Here is a 16,628-nt window from a genome sequence, read left to right as displayed (position 1 = left end):
GACTTGTTTACAGTCTTGGAAATATTCAGCAGGTCTGGCAGCATCTGTGGAGAGAGAAGCAGTGTTAACGTTTCAGGTCTGTGACCAGACATCAGGACAGTGAGTCTGTCCCTTAAAAAGAAAGAAAAAAGAAAGCAGAATTCTGTAGTACAGAGGGAACTGGGTGTCCTCAGACATGAAACACAAAATGTCAGTATGGAGGTACAGCAATTAATTAGGAAGGCAAATAGAATGTTGGCCGCTGTTACAAGGGGCTGGAGTATAAAAGTAGGGAGGTCTTACTACAACTGTACAAGGCATTGGTGAGACTGCAGCTGGAGTACTGTGTACAGTTTTGGTCACCTTATTTGAGGAGGGACATGTTTACATTGGAGACAGTTCAGAGAAGGTTCACGAGGCTGATTCCTGGGATGAAGGGGTTGTCTTAAGGGAAAGATTGAGCAGGTTGGGCCTATACTCATTGGAGTTTTGAAGAATGAGAGGTGAACTCATTGAAACATATAAGATTCTGAGGGTGTTTGACGGGTTAATGGTGAGAGGATGTTTCCCCTCATGGGGGGATCTAGAACATAGTTTCAGAATAAAGTGTCACCCATTTAAGATGGAGATGAGAAGGAATTTCTTCTCACAGAGTGTTTGTGATACTTTGGAATCTTTGAAGGCTGACTCATTGAATATATTCAAGGCTGAGGTAGATTTTTGAACTATAGGGGACCCAAGGGTTTTGGGGAAGAGACAGGAAAGTGAAGTTGAGGCCAAGACTCAGATCAGCCATGATCTTATTGAATGGAGGAGCAGGCTTCAGGGACCATGTGGCCTACACCTGCTCCTATTTCTTATGTTCTTCTGTTCACAGCAATGTGATCATGATCACATGACCTGTTTTAATGATGTATGTTGAGAGATAAATATTGTCTTGAACACCGGGGAGAACTGTTCTGCTCTTCTTCAAATATGCAACAATGAGAGGGTAAATTCACTAATCCTGCACTCACAGCTGGGAGACACACTCAGAGGGAGTACTTTTGAGAGACGATGGTTACAAAACTGGACTGCTGATTTTCCACTTTGAAGCACGAGTGTATTTAATCCTTATGTTCTCACTATAATAGGATCATGGAAGATATGTTTTAGACAATTCCCAAACCAAAACATGAGCAAACAAACAAAGGTGAGTGTTTTTTGCAGGAGAAATGAGCTTCTATGTATAGATGCCATCAGTATGTATCTACCTTCATTACCAAGAGGCTGTTAAAGTTGCACAAGTACAGACTACTAAGTGCCTGAAAGTAAAACACTTTCTGTTGCAGTGTAGGCCGGTAAACATAGGAATGTGGGAAATAGGAGCAGGAGTAGGGAATTCGGAGCCTCGAGCCTTTTCCACCATTCAACGAGATCATGGCTGATCTTCTACCTCAACACATTTCCCACACCATCCCCATATCCCTTGATATCTTTAATATCTAGAAATCGAGCGATCTCTGTCTTGAACATACTCAATGACTGAGCCTCCACCACCATTTGGGGTAGAGACTTCCAAAGATTCACCCTCTGAGTGAAGAAATTCCTCCAGATCTAAGTCCCAAATGGGCTACCTCATATTCTGAAAATGTGTCCCTTTGTTCTAGACTCCCCCACAACCAGGGAAAACATCGTTCCTGCATCTGCCCTGTCGAGCCTTGTAATAATTTTGTATGCTTCAATCACCTCTCATTCTTCTAAACTCGAGAGAATATAGATTAGATTAGATTAGATTAGAGATACAGCACTGAAACAGGCCCTTCGGCCCACTGAGTCTGTGCCGAACATCAACCACCCATTTATACTAATCCTACACTAATCCCATATTCCTACCAAACATCCCCACCTGTCCCTATATTTCTCTACCACCTACCTACACTAGTGACAATTTTTAATGGCCAATTTACCTATCAACCTGCAAGTCTTTTGGCTTGTGGGAGGAAACCGGAGAACCCGGAGAAAACCCACGCAGACACAGGGAGAACTTGCAAACTCCACACAGGCAGTACCCGGAATCGAACCCGGGTCCCTGGAGCTGTGAGGCTGCGATGCTAACCACTGCGCCACTGTGCCGCCTCCTCAATATTTCCTTATAGCACAATCCCACCATCCCAGGAATCAGTCTGGTGAACCTTTGTTGCACTCCCTCTCTGGTAAGTATCTCCTTCCGTAGGCAAGGCGACCAGATCTGGACACAATACACCAGCTACAGTCTCACCAAGGCTCCATATAATCTTTGTACCTGTATTCAAATCCTCTTTCAATAAAGGCCAACATACCATGTGCCTTCGCAATTGCTTGTAGCATCTTTATGTTAGCTTTCAGTGACTCATGAACTAGGCCACCCAGGAGCCTTTGGACATCAACACTTGCCAATCTCTCACTATTTAAAAAATACTCTTCATTTTGGTTTTTCCTACTAAAGTGGATAACTTCACATGTTTCCACATTATATTCCATCTGCCATGTTCACTTAGCCTGTCTAAATCCCCTTGAAACCTTTTTGCATCCTCCTCACAACTCACATGCCCACTTAGTTTTGTGTCATTAGCAAACTTGGAAATATTACATTTGGTCTCCTCATCCAAATCATTGATATAGATTGTGAGTAGCTGGGGCCAAGCACTGACCCTTGTGGTACCCCACTAGTCACAGCCAGCCAAGCTGAGAATGACCCATTTATTCCTACTCTCTGTTTTCTATCTGTTAACCAATTCTCAATCCTTGAAATTAAATCACCCCCAATCTCATGTGCTCCAATTTTCCTTAATACCCTCCTGTGTGGGACCTGATTGAAAACCTTCTGAAAATCCAAATACACCACCTCCACTGGTTTCCCCTTATCTATTCTGGTGGTTACATCCTCAAAAACTCCAACAGATTTCTCAGACATGATTTTCCTTTCATAAATCCATGTTGATCCTGCCCAATTATTTTCTAAGTGTCCTTTAAAATAGATTCAAGCAATTTCCCTAGTACTGACGTCAGGCTCACAGGTCTGTAGTTCCTGGTTTTCTCTTTCCCTCCTTTCCTAAATAGTGGCGTTGCATTTGCTACCTTCCAATCTCCAAGAACTGTTCCAAAATCTATAGAATTTTGGAAGATGATCACCAACACATCCACTATCTCTACAGCCACCTCTTTCAACATTGTGGGATGTAAATCATCAAGTCCAGAGGAGTTACCAACTTTCAGTCCCATTAATTTCTCCAGTACTTTTTTTTACGAATATGATTTTTTTCAGTTCCCCATTCTCACTAGTACCTTGGCTCTGTAGAACTTCTGGGAGGCTTTTTATATCTTCCTCCATGAAGACAGACACAAAGTATTTGTTTAGTTTTTTTGCCAATTCGTTATTACCCATTATAAATTTCCCTGTCTCTCCCTGTGATGGGCCGACATGTGTCTTTGTTAATCTTTTCCTTTTTACATGACTATAAGAGCTTTTACACTCCATTTTTATGTTCCTCACTAGTTTACTTGCATATTCTATTTTCCCTTTCTTGATCAGTTTCTTGGTCCTCCTTTCATGAATTCTAAAATGCTTCCAATCCTCAGGCTTACTGTTTTTTGGCAACATTGCAGGCCTCTTCCTTTGGCCTCATGCAAAATTGTGAGGCTGTGGTGCTAACCACTGTGCCACCCAGTTGGAAAACAAGCATTAATTCTTTAAGTGCTACCCATTGCCTGTCCACTGTCATACCTTTTAATGTAAAGGTTTGGACCAAAAGGGAAATAAAATCTACATTCACTACCCATCAGCTTGTCCATAGCAGCTTTCAAGGCGTTGAGCTGATTTGTTGGTACTGTGTCTGCATCACTCACTACTCCTGTAACTCCTGAAAGGACAAAGACGTTAAAAATCTTACAAGGAGACAGAATATGCTAACTTCAAAAGATTACACAACAGACAGTTTATATGAAATTAAATTTCAATTACAACAAAAGCTTTTCATTACAGCCCCTGGAATTATGCTGCGTAAATCATTTCTCACAGACAAAGAACAGTACAGCACAGGAACAGGCCATTCACCCCTCCAAGCCTGCGCCGATCTTGATGCCTGTCTAAACTAAAACCTTCTGTACTTCCAGGGTCCGTATCCCTCTATTCCCATCCTATTCATGTATCTGTCGAGATGCCTCTTAAACGTCGCTATCGTACCTGCTTCCACCACCTCCACCGATAGCAAGTTCCAGGCACTCACCACCCTCTGCGTAAAAAACGTGCCTCGCACCTCCCCTCTAAACTTTGCCCCTCGCACCTTAAACCTATTTCCCCTCGGAACTGACTCTTCCATCCTGGGAAAAAGCTTCTGACTATCCACTCTATCCATGCTACTCAAAACTTTGTAAACCTCTATCATGTTGTCCCTCCACCTCCGTTGTTCCAGTGAAAACAATTCGAGTTTATCCAACTTCTCCTCATAGCTAATACCCTCCAGACCAGGCAACATCTTGGTAAACCTCTTCTGTACTCTCTCCAAAGCCTCCACATCCTTCTGGTAGTGTCCAGGGTCCCAATGGTAGATAACCACAGAATACCAGGATCCTTTAGGTTAATAAATGTGTTGGAGTCGGGGAAGGATGCAGAGCAGGACAGTTGGGTATGTTAAGTGCTGATGGAGAAATTTGGAAGCCCAACATGGGATTGAGTCTGCCATAGAGTCTTACAGCACAGAAGGAGCTCATTCCGCCCATCATGTCTGTGCTGGCTCTTTTAAAGAACTATCCAATAAGTCCCACTCTGTTGCTTCTTCCCCTCAGTCTGCACATTTCATTTTTTCAAGTATTTATCCAGTTCCCTTTTGAAACTTGTTGTCTAATCTGTGTGGCACAAATTTAAATATTAAATCAACCTCAAAAGGAACCTGTGAAATGGGTCAATAAAATTACATTTGTATAAAATTATCCTTATTTGGTTGCCCAGCACAGTGGGAGTCGAAGTTGCTTCACACACTGAAGCAAGAGCTTTTTGCTCATGTCTGCCTGTCATAATTTTTTCTCAAGGAATTGGATGATTCTCTGTAGTTTAATTTATGGGATAGCTGTCTGTTTTTCTCCACCAGAGTTTGGCATTCCTACCTTTTTTGTCTGGAACTGGGATGAATACAGACCAGGCTGCCCAACTTCCCTTGCTGAAGAGAACCAATTGAGGCCAAATTACACTGGAATCAAGGCACTGAGTCTCGGTATCTTCAACTTCAGCACTAAGCTGGGGGCTGGTTTACTTCCATAAAAATGTTCATGAAACAACATTAGATGGGTTTTCAAATTATTTTAATTTGAATTAATAGATAATTCAAACTTGCTCAACTCAAATGAAGTGTTGATTCTATTGAGAAGCTTCTATTAAAACTCAGCACTGTCTGCAATTGGAAGGTTTTTGGATTTTATTTAGGGAGTTAGAAAGTAAACAGACTAAAGTTAAACACGAGACAGTGCAAGACAATATTATATCAATAGCATTATCATTGCTAATATCAAAAAATATATAGTTTTAAAGAAGATTATAGCTGAATAATTTGGAAAAGCATGAAGTGGCTATTCAGTTTGTGAAGTCTCGGCTGTCGGCACGTACAGTTAGTTTCACATTCATTTTTGTTTTAGCACAGTGCTGCTATCAGAGCCTTCAGAATAAAGGTCACTGAAATCATTGGACAGACATTTCAAAAAAGTTGGTGAGTGTCAACCAGCTCATCATTGAAATTCAGAATAAATGTTGTGCTTGCTGCAGCCATTTATCTGGTTGTGGGAATGTATAGTGGCATCGTGTTCATATCATTAAGCTAGTAACCTGGTGCTCCAGGGTGATATCCTGGGGAAATGGATTCAAAACCCACTCTTGCAACTAATTGAATTTAATTAATTTTAAAAAATCGAATTAAATGTTAGTTTAAGTCATGAAGCCAATATTGATTTTTGTAAAATCCCATCTGATTGACTAATATCCTTTGGAGAAGGAAATCTGCTGTCATTACCTGGTCTGGCCTATATGTGATTCCAGACCCACAGCAACAGGATTGATTCTTCACTGCACTCGGCAATAGCTTAGTAAGCTACTCAGTTGTCAATGACACCTTCCATCACTTTGCTAATGATCAAGAGTGGACTAGTAGGGCCATAATTGGCCGGGTTGGATTTGTCTTTCTTTTTGTGTACAGGATATGCCTGGTAAATTTTCCATGCTGTCGGGCAGATGTCAGTGTTGAAGCTATAATGGAACAGCTTGGCTAAGAGCATGGCTAGTTCTGGAGCACAAGTCTTCTTAACTACAGAAGGAATTTTGTCAGTGCCCATAGCCTTTGCAGTACCCAGTGCCTTCAGCCATTTTCTGATATCACGTGGATTGAATCGAATTAGCTGAAGACTGGCATCTGTGATGCTGGGGACCTCAGGAGGAGGCTGAGATGGATCATCCACTCGGAACTTCTGGCTGAAGATGGATGCAAATGCTTCAGCCTTGCCTTTTGCACTGATTTGCTGGGCTCCTCCATCATTGATGATGAGGATATTTCTGGAGCCTCCTCCAGCTGTTAGTTGTTTAATTGTCCACCACCATTGACGACTGGATGTAACAAGACTGCAGAGCTTAGATCTGATCTGTTGGTTGTGGGATTGCTTAGCTCTGATAATAGTATGCTGCTTCCACTGTTTGGCATACAAGTAGTCCTGTGTTGTAACTTCACCAGGCTGACGCCTCATTTTTAAGTATGCCTGGTGTTGCTCCTGGCATGCTCTCCTACACACTTTATTGAACCAGGCTTGGTCCCTTTGCCGGATGGTAATGGTGGAGTGAGAGATCTGCCGGGCCATGAGGTTACGGCTTGTGGTTGAATACAATTCTGCTGCTGCCATTTTTAATTGGTTGATTTTGCAAGTTGACCAGAGCTGGTGGTGAGTAATTTCTTGCCATTCGTCAATCAGCTGAGAGGAATTAAGAATCAAGTCAGACAGGCAGGACTAAAACCATTTGTCGGACAGAAAGCATCGGAGTGGCAGTTTCTGTTCCCTGAAAGCCAAAATGTTCTGCTGAAAGATCTCACTGTCCAGCACAAGAACCAACAAACACTGACCTGAAACACAACTGTGCTGGGATTCAAACCCACAACCTCTGAATGGGTTTGTTCAGCCATAAATGAGAAACACCAATGCTCACTCCATTAGGACACAGAACCAATGAGCAACAGGACACCAAAGGATTTCAGAGAAAAGCAAAATACTGTGGATTATGGAAATCTGAAATAAAAACAGAAAGTGCTGAAAATACTCAGCAGGTCAGGCAGCCTCTGTGGAGAGAGAAACAGAGTTAAAGTTTCAGGTCAGTGACCTTTCATCACAACTGGCAATGGGTAGAAACGTAATAGATTTTAAGTGGAGGTGGGGAATAACAAAAAGGGAAGGTGTGTGACAGGACAGAGGGCCAGAGAGATTAACTGACAAGGAGGTCATGGGGCAAAGGCAAAGAGAGTGTGCTAATGCTGTGGTGAAAGACAAAGCATTAGTGCAGAGAGAGTGTTAATGACCGAATAATGAACCCCCTCTAGCCAAAAGCACAAACATGAAAAAAAAACTGGAGGAACATCGGAACAGGGAAGCAGGAGTAGGCCATTCAGCCCATCAAGCCTCCCCGCCATTCAATATGATCATGGCTGATCATCCACTTCAGTACCTTTTTCCCACACTATCCCCATATCCACTTTTGTCATTGGTATTTAGAAAGCTGTCAATCTCTGATTTAAACATACTCAATGACTGAGCTTCCACAGCCCTCTGGGGTAGAGAATTCCAAATATTCACAACCTTCCGAGTAAAGAAATTTCTCCTTGTCTCTGTCCTAAGTGACTTCTCCCTTATTTTGAAATTATGTCCCCTGGTTCTAGACTCCCAAAGCAGGGGAAACATCTTAGCTGTATCTACCCTGTCTATCCCTTGAAGTACTTTGTAGGTCTCAATGGGATCACCTATAATTCTTCCAAACTCTATAGAATGCAGGCCCAGTTTCATCAATCTCTCTTCATAGGACAGTCCCACCATCCCAGGAACAAGTCTGGTGAACCTTTGTTGCACTCCCTCTTTGGCAATAATATCCTTGCTCAGGTCAGGGGACGAAAACTGCAAACAGTACTCCAAGTGCAGTCTAACCAAGCTTCCAAACAATTATAGCAAGACTTCATTACTCCTGTACTCAAATCCTCTTGAGAAAAATGCTAACATACCATTAGCCTTCCTAATTGCCTGCTGCACCTGCATGTTAGTTTTCAGTGACTATTGACAAGGACACCCAGGACCCTTTGTACATCTACTCTTTCAAATCTCTTACCATTTAAGAAATACTCTGCACATCAATTCCTCCTGCCAAAATGGATAACCTCACATTTTTCCACATTATATTCCATCTGCCACGTTCTTGCCCTCTCACTAAGTCTGTCCAAATCCCATTGAAGCCTCTATGCATCTTCCTCACAGCACACATTCCCACCTAGTTTTGTGTCATCTGCGAGCTTGGAAATCTACATTTAGTCCCCACATCCAAATCATTAATATATATTGTGAATAGCTGGGGCCCAAGCACTGATCCCTGCGGTACCCCACTAGACACAGCCTGCCAATACGAGAATGACCCGTTTATTCCTACTTTCTGCTTTCTGCCCATTAACCAATAACTAATCCATGCCAGTTTATTACCTCCTATCCCATGTGCTTTAATTTTGCTAACCAATCTCCTGTGTGGAACTTTATCAAAAGCTTTCTGAAAATTCAAGTATATCATGTCCACCAAATCCCCTTTATCAATTCTGTTGGTAACATCATCAAAAAACTCCAACAGGTTCATCAAACATGATTTCCCATTCATAAATCCATGTTGACTAGGCCCAATCAGATCATTATTATCCAAGTGTCCATTTATCACATCCTTTAGAATAGATTCTAGCATTTTCCTAATGACTGATGTAAGGCTAACAGGTCTGTAATTCCCTGTTTTCTCTCTCCCTCCCTTCTTAAATAGTGGGGTGACATTTGCGACCTTCCAATCTGCAGGAACAGTTCCAGAATCTATAGAATTTTGGAAGATGATCACCAGTGCATTCTTTCTCTCCATGGCTACCTCTTTTAACACTCTTGGATGTAGAATGTCAGGTCCTGGGTGTAAACCGTGGCGCGGAGTCAACTCCCCCTTGTCCCCTTTATTCCCTATACCCACTTGATCCTGGCCGTCACGTGGGACTGAAGTCCTCTTAATTCAGGCTGGGTCTTTGGGGATATCGGGTTACAAGAGAGCCACCCTCCAGCTTAATCCACAGCTACAGTTAATGGCTGAGTACAAAGAGGAGGAAACTCAGTCCTTTCTTTAACTATCGACTGACTTTATTCTCTTTGTTGTACAATGTAAGAATAAGGCTTATACACTTAGTTAGACAAAAGCATGCAACTCCAACTGAGTTTTACAGTTAATAACAAAATAAGCACACCCACTAGGTTCCTCTGACCTTTCCCTGACTCAGTCACAGAAAACTTAAGGATAACACCCGAAAAAGGGAGAGTTAACACTGGCCAGGCATTCCGTATTCTCTTCTATGCCGTCGCCGCGTTGCTCACGCAGGGTCTTCCACTTCCACGATGGTTGATCTCCGGAGTTTTCGCTGGCTCTATGTCCAAAAAGCTCTCTTCTTATCATATTGCTTATCTCTCCAAATCTGAGCTGTGTCTTTCCGGTTGGCTTAAGACTGCTCACCTTGTTCACATCTTCTCGTAATTGGCCCAGGCCCAAAGATCCCGGTCTCACACTGTGTCCAAATAAGGCCCTTTTCCTTTGATTGATCCTTTGCCTTGTCTCATAAAGTAATTAGTTCAAACTGCTTTTTACCAGCACAGGCCAGTGTCTGAGCTCCAGGTTACGACAGGTCAAACAATCCCAGCAGTTTGTAACTGATTCTGTATTTCTTGCAGCCCCTCACCAACATAGGGACTTATCAACCTTCAGCCCCATTAATTTCTCCAATACTAATATTAATTTTCTTCAATTCCTCATTCCCACTAACCCCTTGGATCTCTAATTCTGGGAAATTTTTTCATAATTTCCACAGTGAAGACAGACACAAAGTAATCATTTAGTTTCTCTGCCATTTCTCTGTTCCCATTATAAATTCTCCTGACCCTGCCTGTAATGGACCCATATTTGTCTTCACCAAATATTTCATTTTTATGTACCTGTAGAAGCTTTTACAGGTCGTTTTTACATTCTTTGCAAGCTTGCATTCATATTCTATTCTCTCTTTCTTTATCAGTTTCTTGGTTCTCCTTTGCTGTATTCTAAGATCCTCCCAATCCTCAGGTTTACTACTATTTCTGGCAAATTTATAGGCCTTTTCTTTTAATCTTGTACAATCCTTAACTTCCTTTGTTAATCACGGTTGACTGCCGTTACTTTTGTGGTTTTTTGCACCTTGAAGGAATGTATAGTTGATGTAAAATATGCAATATTTCTTTAAAGACTATCCATTGTCTATGCACTGTCATACCTTTTAATGTATTTTCCCAATCCACCTCAGCCAATTTGCCCCTCATACCTTCAGAATTTCGCTTGTTCAAATCTAACACCTTGGCTTCAGATTGAATTACCTCACTTTCAAACATAATGTAAAATTCTATCGTACAATGGTCACTCATCCCTAAAGGTTCTTTTACAACAAGATTATTAATTCATTACTTAGCCATTTCTCATTACATCATACGAGATTTAAAATTGCCTGCTCTCTAATCAGTTCGTCAACATACTGCTGGAGAAAACCATCCCTAACACACTCCAGAAACTTGCCCTCCACAGCATTACTGCTCATTTGGTTTACCCAGTCTATATGCAGATTCAATTCACCCATGATTACTGTATTACCCATGCCACATGCTTCTCTAATTTCCTGATTAATACCATGCCCCATATTACCACTACTGTTTGATGGCCTATAAACAACTCCTGCCAATGTTTGCTGTTTGCTGTTTGCTGTTACTTAGCTCCACCCAAACAGTTTCCACATTTTGTTGATCCGATCTGAGATCCTCCCTTATTAATGTACTGACCCCATCCATTATTATCAGCGCAATACCACCTTCTTTTCCTTGTTGCCTGTCCTTCCGAAATGTCGAATATCCTTGAATATTCATTTCCCAGTCTTGGTCACCCTGTAACCAAGTTTCCTCTATGGCAATTAGATCATTCCCATTTACCTCTATGTGGGCCTGTAAATCATCTACCTTGTTGTGAATGCTGCGTACATTCAGGTGGAGTGCCTTTAACCTTGTCTTCTTGACATTCTGCATTCTAAGCCTGGTTGATTCTCGCCTTTGTTTCACCTGCCTTCTAATGTCACTTGCTACTTTTCTAACTCCTGTTACCAGCTTTAATTCCTTCCAATTTGAGCTACCCCTCAGGTTTCCATCCCTCTAACATGCTGGTTTAAACTGTCCCCAACAGCACCAGCAAATCTCCCTGCGAGGATATTAGTTCCCGTCCTGTTAAGGTGTAACCCGTCCATCTTGTAAAGGTCCCACCCTCCTCAGAACCAGTCCCAATGCCTCAAAAATCTGATACCCTCCCTCCTACACTAATTCTCTAGCCACGTGTTCAATCGGTCAATTCTCCTAATCCTATGTTCACGTGCACGTGGCACTGGGAGTAATCCTGAGATTACTGCTTTGGAGGTCCTGATTTTTAATTTCCTTCCTAACTCCCTAAAGTCTGCTTTCAGGACCTCATCTCACTTCCCACCCATGTCATTGGTGCCAATGTGAACCACAGTGTGACCTCTAGCTGTTCACCTTTGTCCAGAAGGATGTCCTGCAGCCACTCCATGACATCCTTCACCCTGGCATCAGGGAGGTAACACACCATCCTGGAGTCACGTTTACTGCTGCAGAAATGTCTGTCTGATCCCCTGACTATCGAATTCCCTATCACTATTGCTCTTCCAATCTTCTTCCTCCCCTCCTGTGCAGCTGAGCCACCCGTGGTGCCATGGACTTTGCTCTGGCTGCACTCCTCTGTGGAACCATCGCTCTCATTAGTATCCAAAATGGAAAACTGATTAGTAAGCCAGACTCCTGCACTGCCTACCTGGTTCTCTTAGACTGCCTGGCAGTCACCCATTCCCTCTCTGCCTGCATGCTCCTAACCTGCATTGTGACCATCTCCCTAAATGTGCTATCCACGTAGTCCTCTGCCTCGCAGATGCACAACAGTGACTCCAGCCACTATTCAAGTTCCGAAACCCAGAGTTCAAGCTGTTGCAGCCGGTGACACTTTCTACAGATGTGTTCGTCCAGGACACGTGCTGTGTCCATGACATCCACATACTGCAGGCTGTACATTCCACTTGTCCAAGCTGACCTGCCATAACATAACCTTTAAAAAGTTTTATTACAATGAGAAGTAAAATACCAGTTACTTACCAATCAACTTTTATTCCTGCACTGAAGACAGAGGCAGTTACTGGAGGCTAAAGAAAGCTGGAGGAAAGAAAGGAACCCCTCGCTCATGCACCAAACACCCACTTTGCACTTTGTGTACTCAAATTTATTTTCTTCTTGATTAATATTTCCTTCCTTACCGAACTCCCTCAATTACCAAACTTCCTTAATTCTCTGTGCCCTCCAGCAACAGTCAATGCAGACAAGCAGCAGTGAGAGTCCCCTGAATTTATACTCTGAAAACAATGTTGTGTCAGCTCTGCTAGAGCTCTGCTACAGCTCAGAAACCAGTTTAAGCCAGCTACCTAATGAACTAGCGACAGCGATTCTCAGAGTATCAGTATACCCCTGTTTAAAACTGAAAGAAACCTAACTTACCTCTTAGCTGAAACAGGAATTTCAATTAATTGCTAGATGTAAACAGAAAAACAACTTGTCTTGAGAGATTAACCCTTAAAGTAGACAAGCACATGATAAAAAAAAATTGAAACAAAATAAACTAAGAATAAAAAAATGGTCAGTCATACTCTAGAAATTATTGAACTTAATGTTCATTCCGGTAAGCTGTAGCATGTCAAACGGGAAAATGTGGTGCTGTTACTCGAGCTTGCTGGAACACTACAGCAGGCCCAGACAGAAATGTGGGCAAGAGAGTAGTGGGGAGTGTTGAAATGGCAAGCGATCAGAAGCTGGAGGCCATGTTTAATGACTGAGCGGAGGTGTTCCGCAAAGCTGTCACCCAATCTGCATTTGGTCGCCGCAAGGTAGAGGAGACTGCATTGTGAGCAGCGAATACAGTACACGAAATTGAAAGAAGTACAAGTCAATCGCTGCTTCACCTGAAAGGAGTGTTTGGAGCCTTGGATAGTGAGGCGAGAGGAGGTAAAAGGGCAGGTATTACACCTCCTGCGATTGCATGGGCAGGTGCCGTGGGAAGGGGACAAGGTGTTGGTAGTAATGGAGGAGTGGACCAGGGTATTGTGGAAGGAACAATTCCTTCGGAATACTGACGGGAGGGGCGGGGAAAATGTGTTTGGCAGTGGCATCATACTGGAGGTGGCGGAAATGACGGAGGATGATCCTTTGCATGTGGAGGCTGGTGGAGTGGAAAGTGAGGACAAGGGGAACCCTGTCATGGTTCTGGGAGGGAGGGGAAGGTGTGAGGGCAGAAGTGTGGGAAATGGCTTGGACACGGTTGAAGGCCCTGTCAACCACAGTGAGGGGGAGTCCTCGGTTGAGGAAAAAGAAGCCATTTGTGGAAGGTTGCATCATCAGAACAGATGCCTCGGAGACGGAGAAATTGGGAGAATGGAATGGAGTCCTTCAAGGAAGCAGGATGTGAGGAAGTATATTCGAGGTAGCTGTGGGAGTCGATGGGCTTATAATGAATATTAGTGGACAGTCTATCCTCAAAGATGGAGCCAGAGAAGTCGAGGAAGGGAAAGGAAGTGTCAGAGATGGACCATGTTGTCATCCAGGCCCCCACCTGCCAACAATGGGGCACAAATATTTTACCACATGGACATTAAATTTCAAATTTGTTGCTGGGAAGAAAAGAAGGCCTATTACAAGAGGTTGCCAAGTCCCTGACTGGAAAGACATTTTCATAGTAACAGGGAGTGCTTGGAAAGGAAAAAAGGGGCCACTCCCTGCTTCACTCTAATCCACAATGAACTTTTGTTCACCAGACATTGAAGGTGGAGAGGCTTGCATTCAAGGTTAACTGCTAAGATGGCCGAATACACAAACAGACGTGAACAGACCTGTTTAGTCACATGGCCAACTGGCTGCTGGAGGTTTTTGAATTTGAACTTGCTCCAAAAAATTTGAACTCAGAAAGCTGTTTGCTCCTGGACTGTCTGCTCCCATTTCAGGTTCTAATGAGAGGGAGGAACCAAAGGAAACAAGCATTAGTAAAAAAAGTGCTAGGGAAATTAATGTGGTTAAAGGCTGAAAAATCCCCAGGGCCTGATAATCTACATCCCAGAGTACGAAAGGAAGTGGCCCTGGAAATAGTGGCTACATTGGAGGTCATCTTCCAAAATTCTATAGACTCTCAAGCAGTTCCTACAGATTGGAGGCTGGCAAATGTAACCCCACTATTTAAAAAAAGAGGGAGAGAAAAACAGGGAATTACAGACCAGTTAGCCTTATATCAGTAGTGTGGAAAATGCTCGAGTCAATTGTAAAGGATGTGATAGCAGAACACCTCGAGAGCATAAATGGGATTGGGCAAATTCAGCATTGATTTACGAAAGGAAAATTATGCTTCACAAATCTACTGGAATTTTTTGAGGATGTAACTAGTAGCAAAGATTAGGGAGAACCAGTGAATGTGGTGCATTTGGATCTTCCGAAGGCTTTTGATAAGGTCCCACATAGAGTCACATCGCACTGAAACAGGCCCTATGGCCCACCGAGTCTATACTGACCAACAATCATCCAGTTATACTAATCCAACATTAACCCCATATTCCCTACTGCTTCCCCACCTTCCCTCAATTTTTCCTACCACCTACCTACACAAGGGGCAATTTACAATGGCCAATTTATCTATCAACCTGCAAGTCTTTGGCTGTGGGAGAAAACCAGAGCACCTGACAGAAACCCATGCAGTCACAGGGAAAACTTGCAATGTCTGCAGAGGCAGTACCCAGAACTGAACAGCTCGCTGGAGCTGTGAGGCTGCAGTGTCAACCGCTGCGCCACAATATAAGAGGCCAGTATGTAAAATTAAAGCATATGGGATTGAGGGTAATTACTGGCATGGATTGAGAAATGGTTGACAAACAGGAAACAGAGAGTAGGAATAAATGGGTGTTTTTCCAGACGGCAGGCAGTGACTAGTGGGGTACCGCAGGTATCAGTGCTTGGGACGCAGCTTATCACAATATATATTAATGACTTGGGTGAGGGAACTAAATGTAACACTTCCAAGTTTGCAGGCAACACAAAGCTGGAGGAGGTGGGAGAGGTGGGGAATATGAGCTGTGAGAAGGATGCAAAGAGGCTCCAGTGTGATTTGGACAAGTTGGGTGAGTGGGCAAATGCATGGCAGATGCAGTATATAGTGGATAAATGTGACATTATCCACTTAGTTTGTAAAAATAGGAAGGAAGATTATTATCTGAATGGTGATAGATTTGGAACGGGGTAGGTACAATGAGACCTGGGTGTCCTTGTACACCAGTCACTGAAAGCAAACATTCAGGTGCAGCAAGCAGTTAGGAAGGTGAATGGTATGTTGACCTTCATTGCAAGAGGATTTGAGTACAGGATCAAGGATGTCTTACTGTAGTTATACGGGGCCTTGGTGAGACCACATCTGGAGTATTGTGTGCAGTTTTGGTCTCCTGATCTGAGGGAGGATGTTCTTGCCATGGAGGGAGTGCAAAGAAGATTTACTCGGCTGATTCCTGGGATGGCAGGATTGACATGTGAGGAGAGATTGGATCAACTGGGCCTATATTCACTCGAGTTCAGGAGAATGAGAGGGGATCTCATAGAAACCGATAAAATTCTAACAGGACTAGACAGGCTAGATGCAGGGGGGATGTTCCCAATGGCTGGGGAGTCCAGAACCAGGGGTCACAGTCACAGGATATGGGGTATGCCATTTAGAACCGAGATGAGGTGAAATTTCTTCAGTCAGAGGGTGGTGAACATGTGGAACTCTCTATCGCAGAAGGCAGTGGAAGCCAAGTCATGAAATATATTAAACAAGGAGATAGATATATTTTTTAATGCCCAAGGGATCAAGAGATATGGGGAGAAAGCGGAAACATGGTACTGAAATAGACCATCAGCCAAGATCTTTTTTGAATGGCGGAGCAGCTCTGAAGGGCCGAATGGCCTACTCCTGCTCCTATTTTCTATGTTTCTATCGTTCTCACGGAACTGAAGACCCATTGAAGACACATGAACCCCAAGAGAGAAAAGTCTCCGATAGTGAACAAGGTTTAAGAAGAATACTGGGCCCCAATGAAAAGCAAGATCTACCGACAAAAGGACTACAGTGAGCTCGAAGCACAGTAACAAGAAACTCTTCTGATATTGCCTCAAACTTCTCTACTTTTTTTTTCTTCTGCTCTTTTCAGTCTCCATTTGCCTATGCATTCTAGCGTGCGGCATGGCGTGTGTCCATA

This window comes from Heterodontus francisci, chromosome 40, assembly GCF_036365525.1.
Source record: "Heterodontus francisci isolate sHetFra1 chromosome 40, sHetFra1.hap1, whole genome shotgun sequence".
Taxonomy (NCBI): Eukaryota; Metazoa; Chordata; class Chondrichthyes; order Heterodontiformes; family Heterodontidae; genus Heterodontus; species Heterodontus francisci.
Note: the sequence above shows the minus strand (reverse complement) of the source record.